Source organism: Erpetoichthys calabaricus, chromosome 12 (genome assembly GCF_900747795.2).
Source record: "Erpetoichthys calabaricus chromosome 12, fErpCal1.3, whole genome shotgun sequence".
NCBI lineage: Eukaryota > Metazoa > Chordata > Cladistia > Polypteriformes > Polypteridae > Erpetoichthys > Erpetoichthys calabaricus.
Window position 1 is genome coordinate 3,681,816 of NC_041405.2, and position 6,218 is coordinate 3,688,033.

The window sequence follows — 6,218 nt, forward strand, 5'->3', positions numbered from 1 at the left end:
ATTCCCCCTTGGGGATTAATAAAGTTATCTATCTATCTATCTATCTATCTATCTATCTATCTATCTATCTATCTATCTATCTATCTATCTATCTATCTATCTATCTATCTATCTATCTATCTATCTATCTATCTATCTATCTATCTAATCCTGCCAACTACGCTATCTATCTATCTATCTATCTATCTATCTATCTATCTATCTATCTATCTATCTATCTATCTATCTATCTATCTATCTATCTATCTATCTATCTATCTATCTATCTATCTATCTATCTATGAAACTTAACTATCTTACCGTTTAGTTGTTGGTCAGTAGTTAAAGGAATCTGTGTAAAGAAAAACATGGCTGCAGGGAAGACTCTTTCAGATATTGTAACCAAATCATTAACTGGCAACCGTATTTCTCTTTACATCCCAAAACCCTACTAATTCAATTACCTTTAACGGTATCGGGCTGGGTGGACATTGTTTAAAAAAGTAAAGCAATTCCCTTGTCGTCATGTTCTGAACATCTATCAATTGGACTCCCGTAGGAACAGTACCTTGTAAATTGGAAAAAGAGCCAAGTGAAATTATAACTAAGGGCTGATTAAACTCAGGGTGCCAGGCATGTATATTTTCAAAAAGGTGTACATTATCTATAGATTTAAAGGGAGCATCAGTTTTGGGTTTGAGTTAGGGTTAGGGTAGTGGAGATTTAACCCGTATATGAGTTAGGGGTAGGCTTAGGGTTATAACTTTAAATAATATTATTATTGATAATATTTGTAAAATAATAACAATAAGCAGAGTACAAGTGAAGACTGGCAACCATACAACCTGATCGACACTGATGTGGAGTTTCAGGCGGCACACTGACTTGTTAGTTCCTTAAAATGTCTCCAGTCACGTTTTTCTTTTCAGTCAGCTCTCTTCAGATCAGACTGCATGCCCGTCTCAATATGGCTGCCGAGTTGTGCTTCTCAGTGGGGTCTTCTTTACAGTCCATGGTGTGTGAGATGCTCCTTCATCATGATGGTGTGTGAGAGAGAGGGAGGGATGGAGGGGTAAAGCAACCAAATTTCTACATTCTTTGTCCAAATTCTTACACCAATAGGGGGGTCGTGCTACAGAATGGTCTCTGATTCAAACCAATTCCCAAACAGCCAGACTTCAGAACAATGGGGGGCACAGAATACCTATCACACCTGCCCCTCCACAATCCATTTATTGAGTTGGGTAGTCTGGGCCCAGGCTGCCAGGGGTGAGCCCTCCTTCTAGGCAGATCAATTCTGTCCTGGGGTCACATTTATAAAACTTGCATAAGCCCAAAATGTACGTATGTAAATTTCCACACAACAGTCAGGATTTTTTAATAGAAAGCTGAATTGGAAATCTTGCATTGTTTACAGCAGCTCCTGGGTTGACTCCACAACGTGGTAGCACAAGTGCCGCATGTGTAGCCCCAGCAGACACAGAAGAACCTGACAAAACTCGTACTTAAATTACCGGTACCCCTCTCGGTAACGAGAGTGAAAACATCAGTGAGCGTCTTCCCCTCCAAGACGACAGCACTGCCCTCTCTCAGATAAAGACCCCTGTTCATTGGTGAGGAAGGAAAAAGATAAAGTTTATCCTGTAAATAATGATGGAAATGAAAACGGGAGAAGGGATCAGTAGATGATGGATGGTGCGCCGTGAGAAACGTAGTCGGCATGGTGTGCCTTTGTTGTCCTCTTTTTGGAAGTGTGAAATCGGTTCAGTGGAGACTCCTGCTGAGACTAACGCATGGAGAGTCGAGTTTTTGTCAGATCTTCTGTCTCACACACCCGCACACATTCACTTATTTACACTTTTAATTTAGTTTTCCAATCCACAGTTTGATTTTTATTTTGTATTTTTCGCCCAAATTGTCAATTTCTCCGTTAGGCCTCTCCCTCTATTGATTATCACAAATGTAAACTCTCCGTGTGTTTGGCCATCAGGCTCTTCTCCCTTTCATTATAACAATCATCGTTTTAAACGTTTCATCTGACAGTTTGATTTATGGCGGAAGAACATTTGCTCAGGGGGCCCTCATACCAGCGTTTGCTTAGATCCCCCCAAGTCACAAAGTCCATCGCTGCAAAGTGTTTCCGTTCCTGATTGGATTTTCCATTTTGATTTGTTTTTCCATTTCATTAAGTCGTCTATTGGTCAAAAACAAAAAAGCCCCCCTGTGTTCCAGACATCTTGCCGGGTAATAAATTCAGTAACAGCACCCATGGAACGATAGTGGAAGTTGTCTCTGCGGTGAACTCCGAAAGGATTTTAAAATCCGATGGGTGTCTTCTTGTTGACTAAGAAAAGCATGAGAAGTAAACATCTTCTCCATAAAACAGGATCTTCCTCAGGTCTGTTATGATGGTGGCTGACTTCAGCGTTAACCACCCTGCACCTTCCCCATTTTTTGGTTAATGTTCACATTTGCATATCGTCTTTCCTTCTGACTACCAACGCCCCTCTTAGCTGAGTGGGCTTTTAGCTAATTATTTGGAGGATTCACATAGAGGAAGCAAATGAGGTGTGGAATGTAAACCTCCGTGACTCTGCTATCTTCAGGTTTAGACTCACAGTGGGGGAAACCAGCGTTTGATCCCCTGCTGAATTTGTAAGCTTGCTCACTTAACAAAGAAATATGAACCTTCTTTAATTGTTATGGTAGTTTCATTTTAATGGGGAGAGACAGAAAATCAACCAAAAATCCAGAAAAAAGCACAGGTTATAAGTTGATTTGCATATCATTGAGACAAATAAGGATTTGACGCCCTACAACCCAGCCAGAATTCTGAATCCCACAGATTGGTAGACAGATTGCAATCGATCGATCAATTCCAGATCCTCCTGATGTGTATAAAGCCCACCTGTCCACAGAATCAGTTTCTTCCATTCCAACCTCTCCACCACCGTGGGCAATGCCAAAGAGCTGTCAAAGGACATCAGGGATAAGGCTGGAATGGGCTACCAGACCATCAGGAAGAAGCTTGGTGAGAAGGTCACAACTGTTGGTAGGATTATTTGGAAATGGAAGATAAATATAAAATGACCATCAATTGCCCTCAGTCTGGAGTTCCCTGAAAGATCTTGTCTCATGGGGTGAGGATGGTCATGGGAAAGGTGAGGGGTCAGCCCAAAACTACATGGGAGGAGCTTGTACAGGCCCGTGATGATTCAGAGGTTGACTGGCAAACTTAGGATGGGCCAGCAGCAATAAGACATCATCAAGTCCAGACTTTTCCTGAGGTAGGACGCCTGCAGAGACCAGTGATCTGTGTGCGTGGGTCTTCAGAAGAGGAATACGAGTGTGTGTGTTTGATTACGAGGGAAAGTGCGTGTGCATGTCTACAGGGGGGCAGGTTAGGGGTAGATGTAGATATATTTGTGTGTGTGTATCAGCAGGGGCAGATGGACTTCACAGTTCTGGGGAAAAAGCTGTCTTTCAGTCTGCTGGTACGTGTTTGTATGTTTCTGTACCGCTTTCCCAAAGGCAGTAGTGCAAACAGTCCCTTTCCTGGATGGGTGAGATCCGCAGCTATACATGTGGCCCTTTCTGCACCCTTCCAGCATATACAGAGTCCAAGTCTAGGAGAGGACTTCCCATGATCCCCTGTACTGTTCTCACCACCCGTGCCAAGTCCTTCCTGTCCTGTCCTGTGCAGCTGCCATACCACACGGTCATACTGTGACAGAGAATGCTTTCTGTAGCGGATCTGTAGAAGTTTGTGAGCGGCCAAGAGGAGAATCCAGCATGTCTCATCTTCCTGAGGAAGAAGAGTCTTTGTTGGGCCTTCTTTACCAGGTGAGATCTGTTCAAAGACTAGGTCAGATCCGATGTGATGTGGATACCCAAGAACTTATATGAGCATGTTCTGTTCTTCTGGGCCTCCTATAGTCCACAATGATCTCTTTGGTCTTGCTGGTGTTCAAGATGAGGTTGTTGGCTGAGCACCATAGTGCTAGGTGTTGTATCTCCTCTCTTTAGTGAGTCTCATCATTGTCTGATATGAGACCCATCACAGTCGTATCATCTGCAAACTTCACAACCATATTTGTGGCATGGATGGCAGAGCAATCGTGCGTGAATAACGTGAAGAGTGCTGGGCTGAGCACACAACCCTGTGGCGTGCCTGTGTTCAAAACCAGTGTGGCTGATGTACAATCTCCAATTCTAACCACCTGAGGCCTGTTAGTGAGAAAGTCCCTGATCCAGAGACACAACGATGTGGACAGACCCAGATTATAAAGCTTTTGTACCAGCTTGTCCGGGATTACGGTGTTAAATGCTGAACTAAAATCGACGAATAGCATCCTAACATAAGTGTTAGGGCACTGCAGATGACTCAGGGCTGTGTGAAGTGCCATTGAGATGGCATCCTCTGTAGATCGGTGAACTGATGGTTGTCAAATCCAGCAGGGATGGCATCCTTGATGTACTTTAGGAGGATTCTCTCAAAGCACTTCATTATTACTGGGGTCAGAGCCACAGGGTGGTTATCATTAAGGCAGGTGACCACTGATTTGTTAGGCACTGGCACAATAGTGGAGGATCTGAGGCAGACAGGGACCATTGCAAGTTGTAGAGAAAGGTTGAAAATGTCCAGATAGACTCCTGCCAGTTGATCAGCACATATTTTCAGTGTTTTACCCGACACCCTGTCCGGTCCTGCAGCTCTGTTGGTGTTGATCCTCCTCAGGGTGGACCTCACTTGGTGTAGTTGCAGGACTAGAGGCTGATGCTGCTCCTCCAGATGTGCAGTCTCCCTGCTGCTCGATGCATCAAAGCATGCAAAGAAACTGTTCAAGGTATCAGGGAGAGTAGGGTCATAGCTGACCTGCTGATCGCTGCGCTTATAATCCGTTATGGTCTTTAAGCCTCTCCACATGTTCTGTGGGTCGTTGTTATCAAAATACTCCATTCGATACGCTGTTTGTATCTGTATTTTGCCAGGTTTATTCCTTTTTTTAGTTCTTTTTGGGCTTTGCGATATGCCAGCCTGTCGCCTGACCTATATGCAGCATCCCGGGCTTTAAGCAATGACCTCACCGTACTGTCCAGCCACGGTTTCTGATTTGGAAACACCCTAAAGGTCATCGTGGGCAGGACAGCATCAGTACAGAACTGCACATAGGAGAGGACAGATGACGTGTATCCATTTAGATCTGAACACTTCCCAGTCAGTATGCTCATCACAGTCCTGTAATGCTGCAGATGCCTCCTCAGTCCATACAGTACCTGTGCTGTTCTGGTAGTCGATCTCATCTTGCAGATCATGGCTGTTCTTGGTGACTGTGGTGGTCCCAACTGCCTTCAGATCATTAACAAGCTCCTCCCGAGAGGATGGTATGGTTTGTTCTGCGTCAAGCAACACATCCCAGAGGAGAAAGAGCGCCCCCTGCTGGATACGGTGGACTATAGGCTGCATTTTTAAAATGTGTAAAAGATGGCGTAAACGAGCTTTAAGAGGCCAGCGCTCCTTCGCAGTGACATTAGCCTGCACTCCACTCACGCTGTTCTCTGCTCCCTTTTGTGTTCCTTTCTTTGTTGTAAGCATAGCTGGTCTTTTGGACCACTTTTTGCTTTTGGATTTTCTAAGCTTCTGGAATTCTGACTTGTTATTTTGGATTCCGATTTTTTTTTTATTTCTTTTTGCAAGTTTTATTTTTGGACTTTTGAATTTTTGTATTTTGCATTTTGGATGCGTGACCCTAAATTAATAATTTCATGAGTTGTTTAATTAATTTGTTGAGGCCAGGGTTTTTCCTACTGGTTTCTCTCTCATGCTGAGTATAATTACAAAACTTTGAATGCCTTAGAGTGGAAATTTTCTGTTCTATTTACCTACCCCCAATGTAACATTATGTAACAGTAAACACAAATAATTTCAGATCCTGATTTAACGCCGTATTCTTGGTGCCATTCCTTGCCAACTCATGCAGTGCTCAAGACCATAATATGAAGCGCCGGCTGGTATTCTGCGAATGAGTAACCTTAGTTTGAAGTCAACCATAAAATCAGCTTAGAGAATAGTGGCGAGTCATCTCTGAAACAGACTTTGGAGGAAGTGGTCCTCATCCTCTCCAAACAAAGGCAGCAGAAGTGCACCGAGCCTCTCCACGGTTTAGTGGCACCACAAACTCTGGGTTATGGTGAGAAGAAAAAGAAGAAAGTGGATAAAGAAGAAGCTTGGACTGAGA